At 46.8% G+C, this 23,355-nt stretch overlaps 1 protein-coding gene and 1 pseudogene across 4 annotated transcripts in view; one reads left to right on the top strand and one right to left on the bottom strand.

The window, feature by feature from the left end:
* Positions 1–2,793: 2,793 nt before the first annotated feature.
* SLC4A5 (solute carrier family 4 member 5) overlaps positions 2,794–23,355 on the top strand; it is a 241,374-nt gene continuing 220,812 nt past the window's right edge. For 3 of the 4 annotated variants that reach the window (XM_073618223.1, XM_073618221.1, XM_073618222.1), the window contains exon 1: positions 2,795–2,959. The gene's annotated coding sequence lies outside the window, so the exon portion shown is untranslated. Of the gene's footprint in view, positions 2,960–23,355 lie in introns of all 4 variants that reach the window. The other variant, XM_073618224.1, reaches the window with a different exon arrangement.
* Positions 6,101–6,232, bottom strand: LOC141135869 (U2 spliceosomal RNA; annotated as a pseudogene).

The following is a 23,355-nucleotide window of genomic DNA, read 5'->3' as shown; positions in this document are numbered from 1 at the left end:
CTGTGTGCTAGAGCTCCCTTCCCTGTCACCTTTTATGTCTTGGTGTCAGGAAAACTTGTCAGAAGTGACTGATGCAGATAGCAGAGGAAGGAGGCAGCAGACAGAAATGACACTTAGTGCTCTGGACTGAGACAAGTACACACTATAGAGGGATGTGCTTTCTTCATATTTAATGTCTGAGGTTTACAACCACTTTAATGTCTGTGCGCTAATCTCCCCATCCTGCTAATGACCCGGAAACCATGTGTAATGTCTCCTAAACATCTCCTGTACTATGTCTGCAGTCTCTGATCATCTCCTGTACTATGTCTGCAGTCTCTGATCATCTCCTGTACTATGTCTGCAGTCTCTGACCATCTCCTGTATTATGTCTGCAGTCTCTGATCATCTCCTGTACTATGTCTGCAGTCTCTGATCATCTCCTGTATCATGTCTGCAGTCTCTGATCATCTCCTGTACTATGTCTGCAGTCTCTGATCATCTCCTGTACTATATCTGCAGTCTCTGATCATCTCCTGTATATCTTCTCAACCAATCTCTGAAAATCTCAGAAATCTTGGAACAATTCCATATGCAAGATGCAAAGGAAGTGAAAACTCCGATGGAACCAGGCTATCAAAAGAGCAATGAAGCTGAAAACTTGCTACCCAACAATGACACGTATCGCAGAGCAATCGGTAAGCTGCTATATGTTGCCACTGTGACAAAACCGGACATAGGGCAGTGGGCATACTATGCAGGGAAGTCTCAGCTCCCTGTCAGCGTCACTGGAACGCAGTGAAGAGAGGGATACAATACCTCAAAGGAACAATTTAGATGAAGTTACGGTTACCAGCAACATCCAATCCAAAACTGGTTGGATATGTGGATGCTGATTGGGCCGGGGACTGCACAGACCGCAAATCCCCATGCTGGAAGATGAATCCATTTGTGGAAGGAACCATAAGTTGGTCTAGTCAAAAGCAAGAAACTGTCGCTCCTCCAGCCACACCCTGTTCTATTAAGACCATGGGGGTTCATTTTTATGGACTTTGTGGTTGATTTACCCCCCTCAAAAGGTATGAGCACCATCTTAGTAGTGGTCAACCGTCTCACTAAGATGGCTCACTTTATATCTGTTAAGAAAGTTGATGGTTCCAGAAGTCTTTAGGCTGTGGTAACGGGGAGTGCAGTTTACTTCCAAATTCTGGAAAAGCTTTTGCTCAGCTTTGGGAGTAACAAATTACCTGTCCTCCACTTTTCATCCTCAATCTAATGGTCAGACTGAGAGGACCAATCAAACCTTGGAGCAGTACCTTCAATGTTTTGTCAGTTATCTTCAGGATGATTGGTTGGATTATCGCCCTACTGCAGAGTTTGCTTATAACAATTCTAAACATCGCTCCACCTCTCAAAATCATTTTTACTTAAACACCGGGTATCATCCAGTTTTTATTCCTGATCTTCCTATCTCAACTCCAATTCCAACAGATTAACCGCATTGCAGGAGATTCAGGAGGAATTGATTGAAGGAGGCTCAGAAATGTTACAAGGAGGCTGCTGTCAGACATTGCAGATCTCTCCGTACTTTTCATGTGGGGTGGGTCTACTAAAAAATGGTTCCATTTGCTAAGTTGGGTCAAAAGTTTGTGGGACCTTTCCAGATTTCTGCTCAAATCAACCCATTCACTTTTGACTTAAAACTTCCCGACAGTATGAAGATTCACCCTGTTTTTTACATATCACTATTCAAACTATTTCCCAAAAATCCTTTTTCTGGAAGAATTTTTCCACCTCCTCCACCTGTTGAGGTTCAGAAGAATTTGTGGTCACGAAAATTCTTGTTTCCAGGATTTTTCGGAGCTAATTACAATATCTGGTTCAATGGAAAAGATATGTGCCAGAAGAAAATTCTTGGGAACCTGAGGAGAACATCCATGCCCCTAGATTAACAAGAGAATTCCACCAGAGGTTTCCTCACAAACCTGGCCCTAAGACATCCAAGGGACAGCCCTCTGTCTTATCCATTTGACAACCTTGCCTTTTACCTTTTTTTTCATAAACATTGAACTCTTTGCTCCTCCCATAAACTTCCTATTTAAGCCATAACTCTGCACTTCCTGTTTGCCAGATTATTGTGCTCTCTACAGCCAATATCTCGCTCTTGTCACTCCTGGTGCCGTCCGTATCTTCATTACCACTTGTTACCGACTTTTGGCTTGTTACTGACTACGCTACTGCTTGATCCCTACCTGCTATATCTGCTACTGGATCTCGGCTTGCTCTCCTCCTGGTGGGGTGATCCTGAGCATGGTGACCTGGTACTAACACGCAGCAAAACCCATCCCCACCATCAGGAGCTCTGGTGAACACCAGTTAATGCTTATACCTTGCTCCTCGGGTGAGCTTGTGTCATCCTATTGCTATAGCTGCTGGTCCCCGAGTCTGACCCCATCTGGGTTAAAGGCGGCAGAACCTGATATGTGCAAAATTTGTATTTACATAGCACCAGCGTGATACACAGGGCTCCATGTACACAGTTCTGGTACATCAGAGCTTACAATCTAATCTAGTATTGGGACATATAAATACAGATATGAGGGATCAGTTAATTGAATTACAAAAACGTCTGACTTTGGTGGAAATATAAATACAGGAGGAGGTATGGAGTCCATAGATATTGACAGAATTGATTGGTGGCAGAGCCCTGTCCTCTGGGAGGGTGGGGGTCTGTTCTCTGGGGCCCCTAGCGTAGCTCTGTGTCCCCCCCCGCCCCTCCTATGTCACCAGCACTCGGCTGTCTCCTCGCTCTATCAATGTGAAGAGCCCACAGGCATGATGGGATACATTCTGAAAGTCAATGGCCTAAAACCAAATTGTAATCTGGGCAGTGACAGAGCTTTGGCATCAGAAGTCAATTCCCTCCATTGTCCCCCACAGAGTCCAGACCATCCGTGTCAGCAAGCAGACCGGCACACAGGTAAGGGGGTCCCTGTATATCCATATGTACTATAGAGTATATCCCTGTATATCCATATGTACTATAGAGTATATCCATATGTACTATAGAATATATCCCTGTATATCCATATGTACTATAGAGTATAGCCATATGTACTATAGAGTGTAACCCTATATATCCCTGTATACCCATATGTACTATAGAATATATCCTTGTATATCCATATGTACTATAGAGTATATCCATATGTACTATAGAGTATATCCCGGTATACCCATATGTACTATAGAGTATATCTCTGTATATCCATATGTACTATAGAGTATATCCCTGTATATCCGTATGCACTATATAATATATCCATGTATATCCATATGTACTATAGAGTATATCCCTGTATATCCATATGTACTATAGAGTATATCCCTGTATATCCATATGTACTATAGAGTATATCTCTGTATATCCGTATGTACTATAGAGTATATCCCTGTATATCCATATATACTATACAGTATACCCATATGTACGATAGAGTATATCCATATGTACTATAGAGTATATCCATATGTACTATAGAGTATATCCATATGTACTATAGAGTATATCCCTGTATACCCATATGTACTATAAAGTATATCCCTGTATATCCATATGTACGATAGAGTATATCCATATGTACTATAGAGTATATCCATATGTACTATAGAGTATATCCATATGTACTATAGAGTATATCCCTGTATACCCATATGTACTATAGAGTATATCCCTGTATACCCATATGTACTATAGAGTATATCCCTGTATATCCATATGTACTATAGAGTATATCCCTGTATATCCATATGTACTATAGAGTATATCCCTGTATATCCATATGTACTATAGAGTATATCCCTGTATATCCATATCAGGGACGTGCAGAAAACATAAAACAAAAACACAAAAACGATCAAGCTTCAAAGGCCATAGCTCGGCGACCTGGAGTCACAGAGTGGGGGTCGGTAGCGGAAGTCCTACCTCAAAAGTGGTAAAAATGTGGGGTTTCTATCACCTATAGTTCCGGAGATACGGGACTCCTTGTACAGCCTGTCAGAAGCTGCATACAGAGCGGCCATTATAAATACAAGACTGAGAGGATGAGATCACAGAGCCTCTCCTCACTTCTTATCAGAGGCTCTGAGCTCAATGGACAGCTTGGAGTCTTGGACCAATAGTAAAGTACCATTGGCTCCAGCTGTCCAATAAAAATGCTGCAGTGGAGGTATGCCTCTCACTGCAGTGTCATAGAAGGGGGTGTGTCTAAAAGACAAATCCTCCCTTCCAGCCCCGCCCTCTTATCTGCAAGGAAATACATGTGTATAAGATTTACCCACAATCCCGTGTGTGGGAGGGAGAATGAGAATCTGCTGCTGGGAAGGTACAAGATAAATCCTATAATATTATTCTATATGTTATAAGATAATTATTTATTATGTATCTATTTACTGTGAAATTACTGATTGGAAGTTATAACTTCAAATCTTCAGTCATTTGTCCCTGAAAGTCACCTGCTGGAGTACAGATGTAGAAAATATAGTAAATGACCTTAAAAACAATATATAATAATTATTTGTATATTACTTATGGTAATTAACCCCTCCCCCACCCAGGCCAATTCTGACACTTCTCTCCTACATGTAATAATCATCACTTTGCTAGAAAGTCTCAAAACCCCCAAATATTATATATATTGTTTTATCAGACACCTTGGGGCAGGGTGCCCAACCGCTGGTCTGCGAGCTACATGTGACCTGCGGTGCCCTCTGATGTGGCCCACCACCTCCTGCTCTGGGATGGCGCCATCCCCGATCACGTGTTCCCGACCCGCCATCCCCGAGTATCAATGTGAAGAAGGGATCTCCTGTACTGGCGGAGTGATACTAAATGTACAAGCATTGGCTCTGCTCTCTACTGCAGCCGCATGCTTCCTCCAGTACCGCCTCCTGTCACACTGATGTTTGGGGATGGCGTGTTGGGAACAGCAATACCCACCAGTAATACCCACCAGTAGTACCAGCCATCCATGTCCTTTTACACCCGCCTATCTCCATTCCAATCCACTTATAAAAACAGAAGGGGATCAGTCCCCTTTTTTTGAAAGCCTATGGCGTGCATAACACACCCCAAAAACTTCACCCGGTGCATAAAAAATGTGCACACACATAAAGAGTGGTCACAAAAAAGTGCAAACGGGTACACAAGACGTGCCAATTCCCTGATCTCCCGGGGCGTTAGGCTCCTGCGGGGACAAAGGTACTTTACAATGGTCTATCTGGCCGAAACCAGATGGACCCCGTTCTCTGGAAGGTCTGCCGAAACAGACCCACCCAAGTACTAGGTAGGGCTCCCCCGAAGGGAGACCCCGTGGGTTAGGGCGGACGAAGCCAGAAGGCCATGTCCACCCCTTCCCAAGACTTTCAGGGCTGGCCCGAGGACCCGCCTTTACTCGTCACACAGTGAAACAAACGTGTTCAAGACGTGACAAAACAAAGCATAGACTCAATCAAAAAAAAAAGAAAATAGATAAAGTGGGGAAGGGATAGTGAAGAGGAGAGTGAAAAAAGGTGGCCATTGTGTAAAACAATGACCAGGCCCTCTGGCCAGGAATAAAAAATTCCTCTGGTCCTAGCCAAAAGGCCCGGCCCAAGAGGCAGGTGCTAAAAAAGCGTGTTTTATGGTGCAGTGACCGTGGTGCCTCAAATCAAAGTGACTCCCACTCACAGTGATTTTACGGCACCCCTGGACTGCCACTCCAGGGGCACTACTCCATAGGCTTTCAAAGACCAACCCTGGCCACCAGCCCAGACCACAGCAGCCCCCACCCCAACCAGGAAGGCCTGGAGTTCAGGAAGCCCGGTGAGAGCCCTATGGTTTGACTCCACCATCGTTCCATTCCTCCTGCCTAATTATATTCAGGAGATACTGACCGCTCCTCCCCCCTCTCCAAAGGAGGTGCAAGCATTCTCTCACCGAAAAACTGGCCGGAGCTAGAGCTACCCCAATCCAGGCCAGAAGGCCAGGGACCCGACCTTCCGGATCAAACCCCGTGGTTCTCCATCCCCATCAGAAGGCTTCCCTTTCGGCTACAAACCGCTCCAGGTCACCTTTACTCCAGCAGGCTTTGCATAGCAACCGCTATCCCGTCTCTATTTCGCCATAGATCAGGGACGGAAGCAAGCGCCACCTCCTGGAAACTGATAAGAACAGATACTACACTTGATCTTAGCCGAAAGGCCGAGAAGGAGATCAGTCCCCTGGGCGGATCGGAGGGCCCGTAGAGTCGAGTGTGCCGTGTAGGTGTCTGCTCCGCATATACAGATCGGACACGGACCTGTCTTCTGCCCCCTACACTCATTGTGGCCAGCGACCGGTTACCAAATTGCTAAAATGGCCCTCCCTTTTTTAAAGGGTTGGGCACCCCTGCCCTAGGTAATAAAATGGTGGTTGTGGCAACTTTTTATACTACACGGTATTTGCGCAGCAATTTATCAAATGTGTTTTTTTGAGGAAAAAAACAGTTTCATGAATATAAAAAAAAACAAAAAACACTTAAGATAACCCATTTTTTTGTATGATGTTATGCCGAGTAAATAGATACCAAACATGCCATACTTTACAGTTGCGCACACTTGTGGAATGGCGCCAAACTACGGTACCTAAAAATCTCCATAGGTGACGCTGTCAATTTTTTTACAGGTTGCATGTTACAAAGGAAATCTAGTACTAGAATTATTTTTCTCGCTGTAACGACCACGGCGTATGTAACCTGTGTGTATCTGGCTCTGATACCAGCCACTCACCTGAGCCCGCGGTTCGGGTGTTTGCCCGTTCAGCGAATACCAAACATTTTGGGACATTTGCGGCAAATTCGAGCATCGCGGAACACCCCATAATACACTGCGAGATCGCAGTGCATTGCTGTATGATGATTGGCCAAAGCATGCACCTGACCTGCATGCTTTGGCCAATCACAGCACACTCTGCTGCGAAAGCCATAATTGGTCAAAGGTTGCCTTTGGCCAATCATGGCTCAGGTGGACTAAATCCACGCCCCACACTATATAAGGCTGCTTACATAGCGGCCGTGTGTAGTGTGTGGACGGAGATAGATTGAGCCAGATTAGGCAGGTTAGTTAGTGGCGTGCAGGCCGTATATTTAATACACATATATATATACTCTGCATTGTCAGGAACCATGAATCAGACTGAGACAGAAGTACAGTTAAATCACACTTGTTTAAAAAAAGGTAAACAGAGTAATTGTAGTCAAAACATAGCCAAAGTTCAGGAACTGGAATGGATAGTCAGACAAGCCAAAACGTCAGGAAGCCAGAGATGAGCGTAGTAGAACAGCAAGCAGGATCTGGAGCCAGAAGGAATGTCAGCCAAGCAAGTCTTTAACAGGAACACAGGAGAGCATCTCTAGAGATGTGACCAAGGCGAAGGCAGAGATCCTCTGGGCTGGACGGCTTAAGTAGGCAGGACTGACGAGCAGGATATCATCAACAGCTGAGTCACTGTGGAGAGATAGGAGCTGGCAATTAGCCGACAGCTGAGCGGCCAGCTCAGAGAAGGAAGGGCTGAGCATTTAGTGTAGACTAGATATTCAGTGTATACTCTATATTCAGTCAATGCAGGCAGTGTAGTGTATATTACACAGTGTATTGAAGTAATACACGCTCCAATTTTTTTTTTTAAATGGTGTGGGGTCCCTCCCAAAATCCATACCAGACCCTTATCCGAGCATGCAAACAAGCGCCCCCCCTCCTGAACCATACCAGGCCACATGCCCTCAACAAGGGAGGGTGTTTTGGTGTCCCCCCAAAGCATCTTGTCCCCATGTTGATGAGGACAAGGGCATCATCCCCACAACCCTTACCCGGTGGTTGTTGGGGTCTGCGGGCGGGGGGGCTTATCAGAATCTGGAAGCCCCCTTTAATAAGGGGGCCCCCAGATCCAGGTCCCCCCATGTGAATGGGTATCGGGTACATTGTACCCCTATCCATTCACCAAAAAAGTAAAAATGACAGGAGACAGTTTTTGACAATTCCCTTATTTATTTGTCCTGCAATGTCCATCCATCTTCAATCAAGGCGCCGATGGACCTGAAAAATAGAAGAAAAAAAAGCTGTGACAGCTGTTATATAGGCAAGGGCGGGGCCACCCGGTGATGTAACGAATGACCCCACCCCCCTGACTTCATGTGCCGTCATTTGACTTTAGAAAGGGGTGGGGTCACCTGTTTACGTCACCGGGTGGCACCGCCCTTGCCTGTATAACAGCTGTCACAGCCAAGAGACAGCAGTCGGTGGGACGCCTCCCATTGAGGCGGAGCTTTTTTTTTCTATTTTTCGGGTCCGGACACCGTGATTAAAGATGGATGGACATTGCAGGACACTTTTTTTTTTTAATAAAGTAATTGTCAAAAACTGTCTCCTGTCGTTTTTACTTTTTTGACACCCCATTGACATAGGGGGGCTGGGATCTGGGGGCCCCCTTGTTAAAGGGGGCTTCCAGATTCCGAAAAGCCCCCCGCCCGAAGACCCCCACAACCACCGGGCAAGGGTTGTGGGGATGAGGCCCTTGTTCCCATCAACATGGGGACATGGTGCTTTGGGGGGGGGCACTCGCTCTTCCCCCCTTTCCTGGCCTGCCAGGCTGCTTGCTCGGATAAGGGTCTGGTATGGATTTTGGGGGGAACCCCCATGCAATTTATTTATTTTTTTTAATTTTGGCACGGGGTTCCCCTTAAAATCCACACCAGACCTGAAGGGCCTGGTATGGACTGGGGGGGGGGGGGGGCGCAGGCTGTTCCTTTCCTTGATTTATATCTATATTACCAGATTCCGGCAATTCATTACAAAACAAGCAATTTTAAATGACATTTTTTCCTTTAGAAATGTCATTTTGCTGCGGGACTGTAATGAACATCGTAAAGATGCGCCACTTTACAGGCACACTAAGGGGACACCCAGGCACAATATTTAAAGGAAATTTTCATTGTTATTGTTTCAGTTTAAGCATTAAAAAAAATCACTGCTCCTGAAAAAAACGGCCATTTTTTAAAAAAAAATTTGCATTGATACATGTCAGTGGGGCAGGACCCGGGTCCCCAAACCCTTTTTAGGACAATAACTTGTATATAAGCCTTTAAAATGAGCACTTTTTGATGTTCGTGTCCCATAGACTTTAACGGTGTTCGCACACATTTTTTGCCTGTTCGCATGTTCTGGTGCAAACCGAACGGGGGGGTGTTCAGCTCATCCCTAGTCATAAAAGTTGCGGTGAGTTATTTTAAGCCTTTCAGAAAGAATCCATCTCCTGGTCTTCATCTACATTGGATTGTTCTGTGGTTGTACTACTGTCATGTACACGTGAATCTTCCTTCAATGAAACATGGAATATGACTGCCAATCAAAGCATGTGATTGTCTATGGCAGATGGCGCACTGCAAAGTCACCCCGGGGGTCATTGATTATCGTGTCACAACAAGTCACCAACAAGCCGGTCGCCATGTGTGAAGGTCAATATACATTTCCCAGAAACTAATTACCAGCCCTGTTGGAAGCAAATAAATAATGTGGAAATCCACATTGATCTTTGTGAGGGTAGATTCATATGTTCAGATTCTGGGCTCCCTTTATCTCCGGTAGGGATGAGATTCAGGTTTACTGCTACAGAGGGTTTGAACAGGTTCAAAATCTGTGGTCACTGTGAATTATGGTGGGAATTAACCAGGCTGAATTTCTTGTAACCATAATGCTTTGCCTCACCTTTCAGCTGTGGCCAGAAGGGTAACATTGGCCAATAATGGTGGCTTTGTAATGTTGCAACCTACCATATAACAGGAAGAGTGGGTGGTGTGGAGGTCTCCACAGCCTTGTGTACCTCCCCTGAGTTCACAATTCAGAGACCCAACAGTCCTTCTAAGCACTACCTTTTGTGTGTTTCAATTATAACTGCAAGGCCTCCCACCCTTGTAATCTTTTTTTAAGTATTATTGTTTTGTTTTTTTTCTTTTATTTATTAGTTTTCAATTTTTTAAATTTTCAACTAGACTAAAAAAAAATGTTTGGTATTTAGTGTTTTAGAGTTTATTTTGGGGATAAGTATTTCGCTAGGGCCGGTTTTCTTATTTTAGCTCAGTATTGAATGCTTGTGGAGTAAAGTAATGTGCACCTAAATATCACATGTTCATTCCCCCTATTGCCACAGCTGCCAATAAATGTGGGCAATCACCTTTATTAAAAATCTCAGGCAGGCCTAAAGTGAAAGGCAGAGGTTCTTCATGTGGAGGCTGTAAGGGGCCATCAGGTTCTGCAGGTGGAGGTAATAGAGGGTGAGGAGGTTTTGTAGGTGGAGGTAGTAAGTGGGTGAGGAGGTTCTGTAGATGAAGGTAGTAGGGGGGGAGAAGGTTCTGCAGGAGGAGGTAGTAGGGGGTGAGATGGTTCTGCAGGTAGAGTTAGTAGGGGGTAAGATGGTTATGCAGGTATAGGTAGTAGGGTGTGAGGAGGTTCTGCAGGAGGAGGTAGTAGGGGGTGAGAAGATTCTGCAGGAGGAGGTAAGTTGGAGGTAGTAGGGGGCCAGCAGGTTCTGCAGATTGTAGTTGTAGTGCTTCACTGGGCTACACCATCTAGAGGCCGGACACATCTTCTTTTTCTATCTCAGAGGGGCCATACTATACAGCCTCGGCACACAGAGGGAGTGGTCAAGTGGTTTACAAAGCCTTCCTCTTCTTCCTCCTCTTGGTTGCAGAACAGCCAGTTGTCTGCAGCTGCTGCTATCGTGCCTTCTTCTTCCTCCTCTTTCGTGGATTATCTTGAACATGAACAACCATTTCCACATTTTGAATACCGAGGAAGATACAGGGAGGGGGCATCAGTGGGCAGCAGCAAGAGGCAGTGATTTTCCTGCAGCTTACTACAAAATGGGCTCCAGCAATGAGGAGAGGGTGGATGATGAGGTGGCAGACCTCCTAACCCATGGTTGTCTCCAGTGATGAGGAGGGATGGATGATGAGGTGGCAGACCTCCTAACCCATGGTTGTCTCCAGTGATGAGGAGGGATGGATGATGAGGTGGCAGACCTCCTAACCCATGGTTGTCTCCAGTGATGAGGAGGGATGGATGATGAGGTGGCAGACCTCCTAACCCATGGTTGTCTCCAGTGATGAGGAGGGATGGATGATGAGGTGGCAGACCTCCTAACCCATGGTTGTCTCCAGTGATGAGGAGGGATGGATGATGAGGTGGCAGACCTCCTAACACATGGAGGTCTCCAGTGATGAGGAGGGATGGATGATGAGGTGGCAGACCTCCTAACACATGGTTGTCTCCAGTGATGAGGAGGGATGGATGATGAGGTGGCAGACCTCCTAACACATGGAGGTCTCCAGTGATGAGGAAGGGTGGACAATGAAGTGGAAGACAATCTATGGGTTCCAGCAATTGAAAAGGAAGAAAGTTCTGAGGGAGACACAGCACAGCAGTGAGGGAGGATTTTGTCCGGGAGCAGCTTGCAGAGGACTGGAGGGAGCAGCCAATCTAATCCATCTCTGCAGTGTGGACCTGTTTTATTGTATCTGCTGTCCACAGCACCACTGCAGTCTGCAACCCTCTACCTGCAGCGTATCAGCCATGATAAAAAATGCTTTAGGCAACACTTGACTGTACCACAGAACTCAGTGGGGGCAGCAGCCCAATAAGACAAATAGGCAGAAAAAAACCTGTGCTCTTCCTCCCCATTCTTCACTTCCCACCCCACCCCACCCCACAGCATTCTCCTGCTGCATCCACTGTAACATCAGTGTCCTCCAATGACAGGGATGGAAGTGTCACCAGAGGTTTAAAAGTTTTAGAATAAATCCTGTCATCCAGGGAATCAGAGAGCCATGGGGCCATGCTAAGTAGAGTTAGGTGACAGCTTGAACCTCTGCAGGATTCTCTTACACCCACCCCGTCGTCTCCAGAAATATCTTTCCCAAGACAGGTGTCCCTTCCGCAGCTGCTGAAATAGAAGAAAAAGATGTCCCCAAATCACCTCCATGCTCATCGTCTTAGGAAAACTGCTGGCTTTGTAGCTGCTGACATTTGAATTCCTGGAATCAGTACCCCTCTATGAGTTTATGGCCTGTGCTGCACCACAGAGGCCAGTGCCCAGCCACCAAAAATTTGCCCAGAAAGTGTTCCCTGCCCTCCATCAGCATGTAGAATGTAATGTGTCTGTGTCACTGGGCCATGCTGTCAGTGGCAGGGTACATGTGACCCCAGAAACGTGGTTCAGTAAGCATAGGGAGGAATGCTACATACCATTCATGACATATTGGGTCAAACTTCAGGTGACTGGGAAGATGCAGGACAGGGCAAAACTACTGGAGCTGGTGATGTCACCATGTGTTTAGTCTGATAGGGTCATCACAGTCATCTGTACTCCTTCCTCACTGGACGAATGCTCCAGTTCCTCAGGCCCAGCAGTCCCCCCAAGAACCCCAGAGCATATGCAATGTTCCAGGCTGAACACTGCCATGATGTGTTGCAGCTCATATAACTGGGGTACAGGAGATACAAAAAGGTCCTATGCTCCGCACTTCACTGCAAGACCCTTTTGATACATGAAATGACAGCCTCAGCCCGGGCTCCAGCCAAGCCACGCCCCTAAAACATTTCACTCCATCCATAGAGCTGCTACAGGAGAGGACCTGGCTGGAGCCTTGGGCGGCACCCCCTATTTGTTGTCTGGGGCACAGAAGCCACACTGGGCTAGAGCTGTTGGCAGTTCCCTGAGCCCAGACCGAGAGATGGCTGACCCTACACCATCTTCAGCCAGACAACATGGTGTGTGACAACGGCACTAGCCATCTGGACAACATTTCTGCTGGACCACACGTGGCCTGAAAGACTCGACACAGGTGGAACAGAAGTGGGAGGAAAAGGAGGACTTGCAGCTATCTGTGGGCCAGCAGGCCTTCATCCCTGTGAATTTGGGCAGGCTTCAAGGGGGATTCATCAACCCTCCCAAACCCCAAGGGTTGATGTGGGGTAATGCCGTGTACACTCGGACTTTTCATCTACAAAAGTCAGACGGACGCCGACGGACAAAATATGGCTGACAATCCGATCATGTGTGGGCTTCCCCGGACTTTCAGCGGACTTTTCCAGCCGCAAATCTGACGGACTTTAGATTTGAAACATGCTTCAAATCTTTACGTCGTAACTACGCCGGACCCAGAAATCCGCTCGTCTGTGTGCTAGTCCGACGGACAAAAACCCACGCTAGGGCAGCTATTGGCTACTGGCTATCAACTTCCTCATTTTAGTCCGGTGTACGTCATCACGTACGAATCCGTCGGACTTTTGTGTGATCGTATGTAGGCAAGTCCATTCGTTAGAAAGTCTGCCGCAAGTTCGCCAAAAGGCTGTCGAAAGTCTGTCAGACGGGCTGTCGGACTTTTGTAGCCGAAAAGTCCGACCATGTGTACGTGGCATTAGACTATTGAGGATACATTTATCCTCAGCAACACCAAGGACATAGGTACTTCTGTTACAGGCAATTTGTGGTCAGTAGGGTCTTTTATGCTCAAATACCTGTGCAAGGACCCCTGGATTTGGGTAATCCAGATGAGAGACCACTTCTGGTGGCCAACCTATTAAAGCGGAGTTCCACACAAAAATGGAACTTCCACTTTTCTGAACCCTCCCCCCCTCCGGTGTCACATTTGGCACCTTTCAGGGGGGAGGGGGGTGCAGATACCTGTCTAAGACAGGTATTTGCACCCACTTCCGGCATAGACTCCCATGGGAGTCTACGCCTCTTCCCGTCCCCACCGCGCTGTCTCCTGGGAACACACAGCTCCCAGGAGAGAGCAAGGACCATTTGGGACGCGCAGCACGACTCGCGCATGCGCAGTAGGGAACCGGGAAGTGAAGCCGCAACGCTTCACTTCCTGATTCCCTCACCTAGGATGGCGGCGGCAGCTTCCGAGAACCGAGCGGGTTCTCGGCGTCGCCTGTCAACATCGCTGGACCCTGGGACAGGTAAGTGGCCATGTATTAAAAGTCAGCAGCTGCAGTATTTGTAGCTGCTGGCTTTTAATATTTTTTTTTTGGTGGTGTGGGTGAACCCCCGCTTTAAATCTCTGAAAAAAGGGAAAATGGCACATCCACTGCCACCATCTCAGAGAGAGGCCAAAAATGCATCACTTTGAGAAGGTGCTGCATAAGAACCTCTTTGCTGCAGTTCCAGATGGTGGCAGGAACCCCTCAGATGAACATGTCTCTGATCTTCTGATCCCTGAAAGGAGGAGCAAAAGTAGCACCAGCTGCCTCTACGCCGCTTTTCAGAGTTTTTCAAACCACAGAGGCCAGGCCAGCACAAACAGGCAGCTTCTGAACTATCGGGTCCAGGTCTGATGCAGATACATTCAATAATGAGGGCCTCATGGACTATTGGGTGTCCTGGCTGCTTCAGAAGAAACTTTTTAATTGTCCCCCACACACCACCACCAAAATTTATACCTGCCCCCATTATTAATTTATACCTGCCCCCTATCCAGGCCTGCCACACAATGTTTCCGAAGCTGGACTTCATATTCTCTAGTTCTAGAATTTCTAAAGTTTGCTTCAGGGAAGTTCTTGCTTTGTGCCTCAAAGTTTTTGGCTTATTCTGGTGCTTCGGCACTTAAAAATATTTGTGGCTTTTGTCTTATGCAATACATTATAATGTTTATTTTAAGATAAAACCGGCCTCATTTCCCGCACTTATATATAAATGTCATCACGCTAAAGAAACTGGGGAAAAGGATAATTCTTATCCTTTCCGTGCCGTACAGCAACCTTGAGCACAATCCATCATAGGGTTCACAAACTTCTCTTTAGGTCACAATGGTCGGGATCCTTCAGTTCTCTCGCCAGCAGCACACGGAAAGCTGAGAAGCTTAAAAGACAGAAAAGAAACCTAACAAGCATTCTAACATACTGTCCAGCCACTGTATAAAATTTTGGGAATAATTGGGATTATGGGGATGGGAGGGCTATTAGGGAATGTGGGGTTGTGTATTTTGTGCATCTTTTTAAACTTTTATGACAATGATGTGTGGTACTGTAAAAAAAAAAAAGTTCCCAAACTATGAAACTGTTGTGCTATTGGCCAATTTGTATGAAGCTGAGGGCTTTAGCTTTATTTTTATAAACTTTGCTATAGCTTTTAGGCTGCTACTTCCACCAGTCAATTCAGACCTCCCACCACTGCTTATAAAATCATGAATGTCCTCTATGACAGTGCCAGGCTCCTCATAAATGTCCTCTATGGTAGTGCCCAGCTCCTCATAAATGTCCTCTATGGTAGTGCCAGGCTCCTCATAAATGTCCTCTATGGTAGTGCCAGGCTCCTCATAAATGTCCTCTATGGTAGTGCCAGGCTCCTCATAAATGTCCTCTATGGTAGTGCCAGGCTCCTCATAAATGTCCTCTATGACAGTGCCAGGCTCCTCATAAATGTCCTCTATGGTAGTGCCCAGCTCCTCATAAATGTCCTCTATGGTAGTGCCAGGCTCCTCATAAATGTCCTCTATGGTAGTGCCAGGCTCCTCATAAATGTCCTCTATGGTAGTGCCAGGCTCCTCATAAATGTCCTCTATGACAGTGCCAGGCTCCTCATAAATGTCCTCTATGGTAGTGCCAGGCTCCTCATAAATGTCCTCTATGACAGTGCCAGGCTCCTCATAAATGTCCTCTATGACAGTGCCAGGCTCCTCATAAATGTCCTCTATGGTAGTGCCCAGCTCCTCATAAATGTCCTCTATGGTAGTGCCAGGCTCCTCATAAATGTCCTCTATGGTAGTGCCAGGCTCCTCATAAATGTCCTCTATGGTAGTGCCAGGCTCCTCATAAATGTCCTCTATGGTAGTGCCCAGCTCCTCATAAATGTCCTCTATGGCAGCACCTGGCTCCCCATAAATTTTCTCTATGGCATTGCCTGGCTCCCCATAAATATCCTGTATGGCAGTGCCTAACTCCCCATAAATTTCCTCTATGGCAGTGCCAGACTCCCCAAAAATGTTCTCTATGGCAGTGCTCAGCTCCTCATAAATGTCCTCTATGGCAGTACCCGGTTCCCCATGCCTTTTTTTGACAATAACTTGCCTATTAACCTTGAAAATGGCCAGAATTTAGTTTCAAGATTCACCATCCCCCCTCCCCCCATAGACTTTAATGGGAATTGTCATGGAAATTAGTTTAATAAATTTCCACCAGGATTTGATGAACCCCATGAATCGAACCCAGGCAGATCCGCCTATCCCTAATCCCTGGTATACAGAAGAGAACAATCTGTAGAGACTTGCTCTTTGTTAGCTCGGTTATATTTGCTTTAGTAATCCTGGTGGTGACAGAAAGATTCCCGCCTGCATGAGTGGCATCAAGTCAGGCACACAGCCCTCTGGCAGTCTGAGCGTTTCCCAATGGTGACTTGTGACAGAGGAGAAATACCCGCTTATTCAATACTCTGCAAGGAGCAAAGGGCACAGCTGCATATGGAGGTACCTACAGCAACCAACCCAATCCATTTACTGAACACCGACCGGCATTGATTGAATCTATTGGATTGCTGGGATGTACTTGGCATGTAGAACTTTGCTTCTTGGACTAAGATTTAAAAGGAAAAGACCAGAACAAAAGATCTTGTGTGGTGAGAGTGTATGTAATATCTTCATGGGTGCTCCATTCTCCCAAGGATGACTCAGAGACATGGAATAGGACTGATATACAGGAAGAAGAACAATGACTGTGTCCTGACATGGGGAAATCAAGTCTACTCAGCTTGCTGGCAAAATAAATCCATTACAAAGTGACAAGCCAGCTCAGTTACACATCTAGAGTCCTGGCAGCTCTACGCTCCACTTGGCACATCCTCGGTCTACACACTTCCCCGCATGTTGACTACCATTGGTTTACTTCTTAAACTGTTTTGCTGGTGTGGAGGAAGTCTGCTGCCAATCAGAGGAATCCTGTCATTGGCAGCTCCAGATCACCAGAGTTCTGCTGCTTGGCAACCCATCACCAGCTACTCTATCTGGTAATCTTCATACGGGGTCCTTCTGAAGAAGACTTGAGGAGAAATCCATTCAGTTCTCTGCTGTGCCCGGGATTTACACAATATGTCTTCTCCTCATCCTTTTCTGGCCAGAGCCCAAAGTGGCCAAAATTCTGAATAGACTACAAACTACAGCTGCCGATTGTCATCCTACAGTCCATGGCCATTAGCTTAGACTTCTGCTGGGCTAGGAGCACCTATCTCATTACTTCATTGCATCACAACTTAAGGTCCTCAGCTATCTTTACATTCATATGACTTTGTAGTTTATTCTTTCCCTAGGGAAGTTCTGTTCTAAGGGCCCTCAATATGAAAATGTAGTCATTGTGGGTATCAAGTAACCCACATCCATCACAGAGAAGTTCAGCTGAAGGCTCAAGACCCAAAACTGGCCCTCTTGGCCAGCCTTTGCATTCAAATTCATATGGCCAAACATCTACAAGTAAAGTAAAACAGGATTCTCTAGCTCAGTGCTGAATATACAAGTGATTGCAAATACTGAGCATTGCTATTGCTGCATCTTACAGTATATCCAACATAAAGGGACATTCCAATTTGTGGTCATAATGAAATTGTTATGCTAAGCCAACCCGACTTTTTATAAATTCTTTCTGTCACAATGTCTGTCCATTTCGGGGTTTTGTGGGTGCTCTGGGATCTGTTTTTTCACTCTTCATAATTAAAAGTATTTAAAAACCCAAAAGTGAGAGTGAGATGCCCTTACAATGGCTGCAACAGGTGTGTGTTCCTAGCAACAAAATTGGTGACATCTTACCAATACAATCCCTGAGAGGTATAAGAAACCATTGAGTGGTTTAAAGTATCTGTGACGGGAGTCACTGTTGGGCGCAGGGTGACCAAGAAAAGAATGAACCCTGAGAATATGATTGGATTACTTAAAATGGGACAGTAATATTTCTCCACAATATCTCCCAGGATATATGTAAAGACTATTCTTGGTTTGTTTGATTCTGAACTCAACATGTTAGTTGAGAGAGCTGATCACATTGGCCTCTAGAACTGGGTAGGAGACCATCTACTCCTACTATAGTTTGTTGCCTACTAGGCTGAGGAGGGGGGGAAATCACTGTTTGTATTGTTAATTGTAATTAGCTCAGCAGGAGCGAGAAGGTGTCCTGTGAAGGTGTCCTGAGAAGGTGTCCTGTGTTTATACTACTGTGTGAAGCTCGGTGACCACAAGTCTGTCCTAAAGGTCATGTCTCGGAGTCACCTAGTCTGGGTAAATGATTTAGTAAACTAACTCATGTTAATTAGGTTTCTGGTTACAGTTGTATTGTTAGGGTAATATGAGCAGGAGAGGGGAACCTCCTCTTTAACTGTATATAAAACTTGTAATTTTGGTTCTAATAAAGAGTCTGATTCCTGTTTGACCCTCCGTATAGAGCCTTGTCTTGTACTTGGGGGGGGGGGAGAATTATTTGTATGGGTTTCTTGTTCGGCTGATTGGAGTGTTCGGTAGCAGCCTTTGTGTTCAGAAATGGAATGTCCTAAATGGCTTTAACCCCTTACATACTCGGGGTGTCGTTACAGTATCACATCAACTTACAAATCACATTTGAACCACCAGGGGACCTACCACATGTAGGACCTGGTCCTTTTTTAAATTGTGTTGTAGTGGCTGAGCAGCATTGTCGGATAGCTTGCCCCTCCTTCCCCCACTGTTGTCTGACCATGCTGCTAGCAAGGAGATGGACTTTTTGAGTGGCAACGCTCATTCCTGGCAGCAGGAACACCCCAGAGACAAGCCCCACTATTCACTACAGCAGGGGGAGGGGACAAGGCTGTGCATTCTCCTTACATGCTCCTAAAGTAGAAATTCTTCCTGCCTGTGTTGGATGTAGAGGTGGATGAAGAGTTGAATGGAGACGTGTATGGAGAAGAGGATGGGGAAGTGGATGGATAAGTGGGTGTAGAGGTGGATGGAGAAGTGGGTGGAGAAGTGGATGGAGAAGTGTATGTAGAGGTGGATGGGGAAGTGGATGGAGAAGTGGGTGTAGAGGTGGATGGAGAAATGGATGGAAATGTGGATGTAGAGGTGGTTGGGGAAGTGCACGAAGAAGTTGGACGGATGAAGATGTGGATGGGAAAGTGGGCGTAGAGGTGGTTGGGGAAGTGGATGTAGAGGTGGATGGAGAAGGGGACAAAGAAGTGGATGTAGAGGTGGATGGAGAAGTGGATGTAGCGGTGGATGGAGAAGTGGATGAAGAAGTGGATGAAGAAGTGGATGGAGAAGTCGACGAATAAGTGGACGAAGAGGTGAAATTAGAGGTGGATGGAGAAGTGGATGGAGAGGTGGATGGAGAAGTGGATGGAGTGGTGGATGTAGAGTTGGATGCAGAGGTGGATGGAGAAGTGGATGTAGAGGTGGATTAAGAAGTGGATGTAGAGGTGGTTGTAGAGGTGGATGGAGAAGTGGATGGAGAAGTAGATGTAGAGGTAGATGTAGAGGTGGATGGAGAAGTGGATATAGAGGCAGATGAAGAGGTCGATGGAGAAGTGGATGGAGAGGTAGATGTAGGGGTGGATATAGAAGTGGATGTAGAGGTGGATGGAGAAGTGGATGTAGAGGTGGATGGAGAAGTGGATATGGAGGTGGATGTAGGGGTGGATTGAGAGGTGGGTGCAGAGGTAGATGTAGGGGTGGATAGAGAAGTGGATGTAAATGGTGGATGGAGAAGTGGATATAGAGGTTGATGTAGGGGTGTATGGAGAGGTGGGTGTAGAGGTAGATGTAGGGGTGGATGGATAGGTGGATGGAGAAGTAGATGTAGAGTTGATGGAGAGGTGGATGTAGAGGTAGATGTAGAGGTGGTTGGAGAAGTGGACGGAGAAGTGGATGTAGAGGTGGATGGAGAAGTGGATATAGAGGTGGATGTAGGGGTGGATTGAGATGTGGGTGTAGAGGTAGATGTAGGGGTGGATGTAGAGGTGGATGGAGAAGTGGATATAGAGGTGGATGTAGGAGTGGATTGAGATGTGGGTGTAGAGGTAGATGTAGGGGTGGATGTAGAGGTGGATGGAGAAGTGGATATAGAGGTGGATGTAGGGGTGGATTGAGATGTGGGTGTAGAGGTAGATGTAGGGGTGGATGTAGAGGTGGATGGAGAAGTGGATATAGAGGTGGATGTAGGGGTGGATGGAGAGGTGGGTGTAGAGGTGGATGGAGAAGTAGATGGAGAGGTGGATGGAGAAGTAGATGTAGAGTTGATGGAGAAGTGGATGTAGAGGTAGATATAGAGGTGGTTGGAGAAGTGGCTGTAGAGGTGGATGAAGAGGTGGATGGAGAAGTGGATAGAGAGGTGGATGAAGAGGTGGGTGTAGAGGTGGATGGAGAAGTGGATGAAGAAGTGGATGGAGAGGTGGATGGAGAGGTGAATGGAGAAGTGGATGTAGAGGTGGGTGTAGAGGTGGATGGAGAAGTGGGTGGAGAAGTGGATGGAGAAGTGGGTGGAGAAGTGGATGTAGAGGTGGGTGTATAGGTGGGTGTAGAGGTGGATGCAGAAGTGGATGGGGAAGTGGGTGTAGAGGTGGATGGAAAAGAGGATGTAGAGGTGGTTGGGGAAGTGGATGAAGAAGTTGACGGAGAAGTGGATGTAGAGGTGGACGGAGAAGTGGGTGGGGAAGTGGACGTAGAGGTAGATGTAGAGGTTACATACATAGTTACATTTTACATAGTAGGTGAGGTTGAAAAAAGACACAAGTCCATCAAGTCCAACCTATGTGTATGATTACGTGTCAGTATTACATTATATATCCCTGTATGTTGTGGTCATTCAGGTGCTTATCTAATAGTTTCTTGAAGCTATCAATGCTCCCCGCTGAGACCACCGCCTGTGGAAGGGAATTCCACATCCTTGCTGCTCTTACAGTAAAGAACCCTGGTGGTTGTGAGGTGAGGTGGTTGGGGAAGTGGATGGAGAAGTGGACGAAGAAGTATATGTAGAGGTGGATGGAGAAGTGGATATGGAGGTGGATGTAGGGGTGGATTGAGAGGTGGGTGTAGAGGTAGATGTAGGGGTGGATAGAGAAGTGGATGTAAATGGTGGATGGAGAAGTGGATATAGAGGTGGATGTAGGGGTGGATGGAGAGGTGGGTGTAGAGGTAGATGTAGGGGTGGATGGAGAGGTGGATGGAGAAGTAGATGTAGAGTTGATGGAGAGGTGGATGTAGAGGTAGATGTAGAGGTGGTTGGAGAAGTGGACGGAGAAGTGGATGTAGAGGTGGATGGAGAAGTGGATATAGAGGTGGATGTAGGGGTGGATTGAGATGTGGGTGCAGAGGTAGATGTAGGGGTGGATGTAGAGGTGGATGGAGAAGTGGATATAGAGGTGGATGTAGGGGTGGATGGAGAGGTGGGTGTAGAGGTAGATGTAGGGGTGGATGGAGAAGTGGATGGAGAGGTGGATGGAGAAGTAGATGGAGAGGTGGATGGAGAAGTAGATGTAGAGTTGATGGAGAAGTGGATGTAGAGGTAGATATAGAGGTGGTTGGAGAAGTGGCTGTAGAGGTGGATGAAGAGGTGGGTGTAGAGGTGGATGGAGAAGTGGATAGAGAGGTGGATGAAGAGGTGGGTGTAGAGGTGGATGGAGAAGTGGATGAAGAAGTGGATGGAGAGGTGGATGGAGAGGTGAATGGAGAAGTGGATGTAGAGGTGGGTGTAGAGGTGGATGGAGAAGTGGGTGGAGAAGTGGATGTAGAGGTGGGTGTAGAGGTGGATGGAGAAGTGGATGGGGAAGTGGGTGTAGAGGTGGATGGAAAAGAGGATGTAGAGGTGGATGGAGAAGTGGATAGAGAAGTGGATGGAGAAGTAAATGTAGAGGTGGATAGAGAGGTAGATGTAGGGGTGGATGGAGAAGTGGATGTAGAGGTGGATGGAGAGGTGGGTGTAGAGGTAGATGTAGGAGTGGATAAAGAAGTGGATGTATAGGATGGAGAAGTGGACATAGAGGTGGATGTAGGGGTGGATGGAGAGGTGGGTGTAGAGGTAGATGTAGGGGTGGATGGAGAAGTGGATGGAGAATTAGATGGAGAGGTGAATGGAATGGTGGATGGAGAAGTGGATAGAGAAGTGGATGGAGAGGTGGATGGAGAAGTAAATGTAGAGGTGGATGGAGAGGTAGATGTAGGGGTGGATGGAGAAGTGGATGGAGAAGTAGATGTAGAGGTGGATGGAGAGGTGGGTGTAGAGGTGGATGGAGACATGGATATAGAGGTGGATGTAGGGTTGGGTGGAGAAGTGGATGTAGAGGTGCATGGAGAGGTGGACATAGAGGTGGATGTAGGGGAGGATGTAGAGGTGGGTGTAGAGGTAGATGTAGAGGTGGGTGGAGAAGTGGATATAGAGGCGGATGTAGGGGTGGATGGAGAGGTGTGTGTAGAGGGAAATGTTGGGGTGGATGGAGAAGTAGATGGAGAGGTGGATGTAGGGGTGGATGTAGAGGTGGATGGAGACATGGATATAGAGGTGGATGTAGAGGTGGTTGTAGAGGTAGATGTAGAGGTGGGTGGAGAAGTGGATATAGAGGCGGATGTAGGGGTGGATGGAGAGGTGTGTGTAGAGGGAAATGTTGGGGTGGATGGAGAAGTAGATGGAGAGGTGGATGTAGGGGTGGATGTAGAGGTGGATGGAGACATGGATATAGAGGTGGATGTAGAGGTGGTTGTAGAGGTAGATGTAGAGGTGGGTGGAGAAGTGGATATAGAGGCGGATGTAGGGGTGGATGGAGAGGTGTGTGTAGAGGGAAATGTTGGGGTGGATGGAGAAGTAGATGTAGAGGTGGATGTAGGGGTGGATGTAGAGGTGGATGGAGACATGGATATAGAGGTGGATGTAGAGGTGGTTGTAGAGGTAGATGTAGAGGTGGGTGGAGAAGTGGATATAGAGGCGGATGTAGGGGTGGATGGAGAGGTGTGTGTAGAGGGAAATGTTGGGGTGGATGGAGAAGTAGATGGAGAGGTGGATGTAGGGGTGGATGTAGAGGTGGATGGAGACATGGATATAGAGGTGGATGTAGAGGTGGTTGTAGAGGTAGATGGAGAGGTGGGTGTAGAGGTGGATGGAGACATGGATATAGAGGTGGATGTAGGGTTGGGTGGAGAAGTGGATGTAGAGGTGCATGGAGAGGTGGACATAGAGGTGGATGTAGGGGAGGATGTAGAGGTGGGTGTAGAGGTAGATGTAGAGGTGGGTGGAGAAGTGGATATAGAGGCGGATGTAGGGGTGGATGGAGAGGTGGGTGTAGAGGGAAATGTTGGGGTG

The sequence above is a fragment of the Aquarana catesbeiana genome, linkage group LG03 (genome assembly GCF_042186555.1).
Source record: "Aquarana catesbeiana isolate 2022-GZ linkage group LG03, ASM4218655v1, whole genome shotgun sequence".
NCBI classification, from domain to species: Eukaryota; Metazoa; Chordata; class Amphibia; order Anura; family Ranidae; genus Aquarana; species Aquarana catesbeiana.
This window is presented reverse-complemented; position numbering and strand designations above follow the sequence as displayed.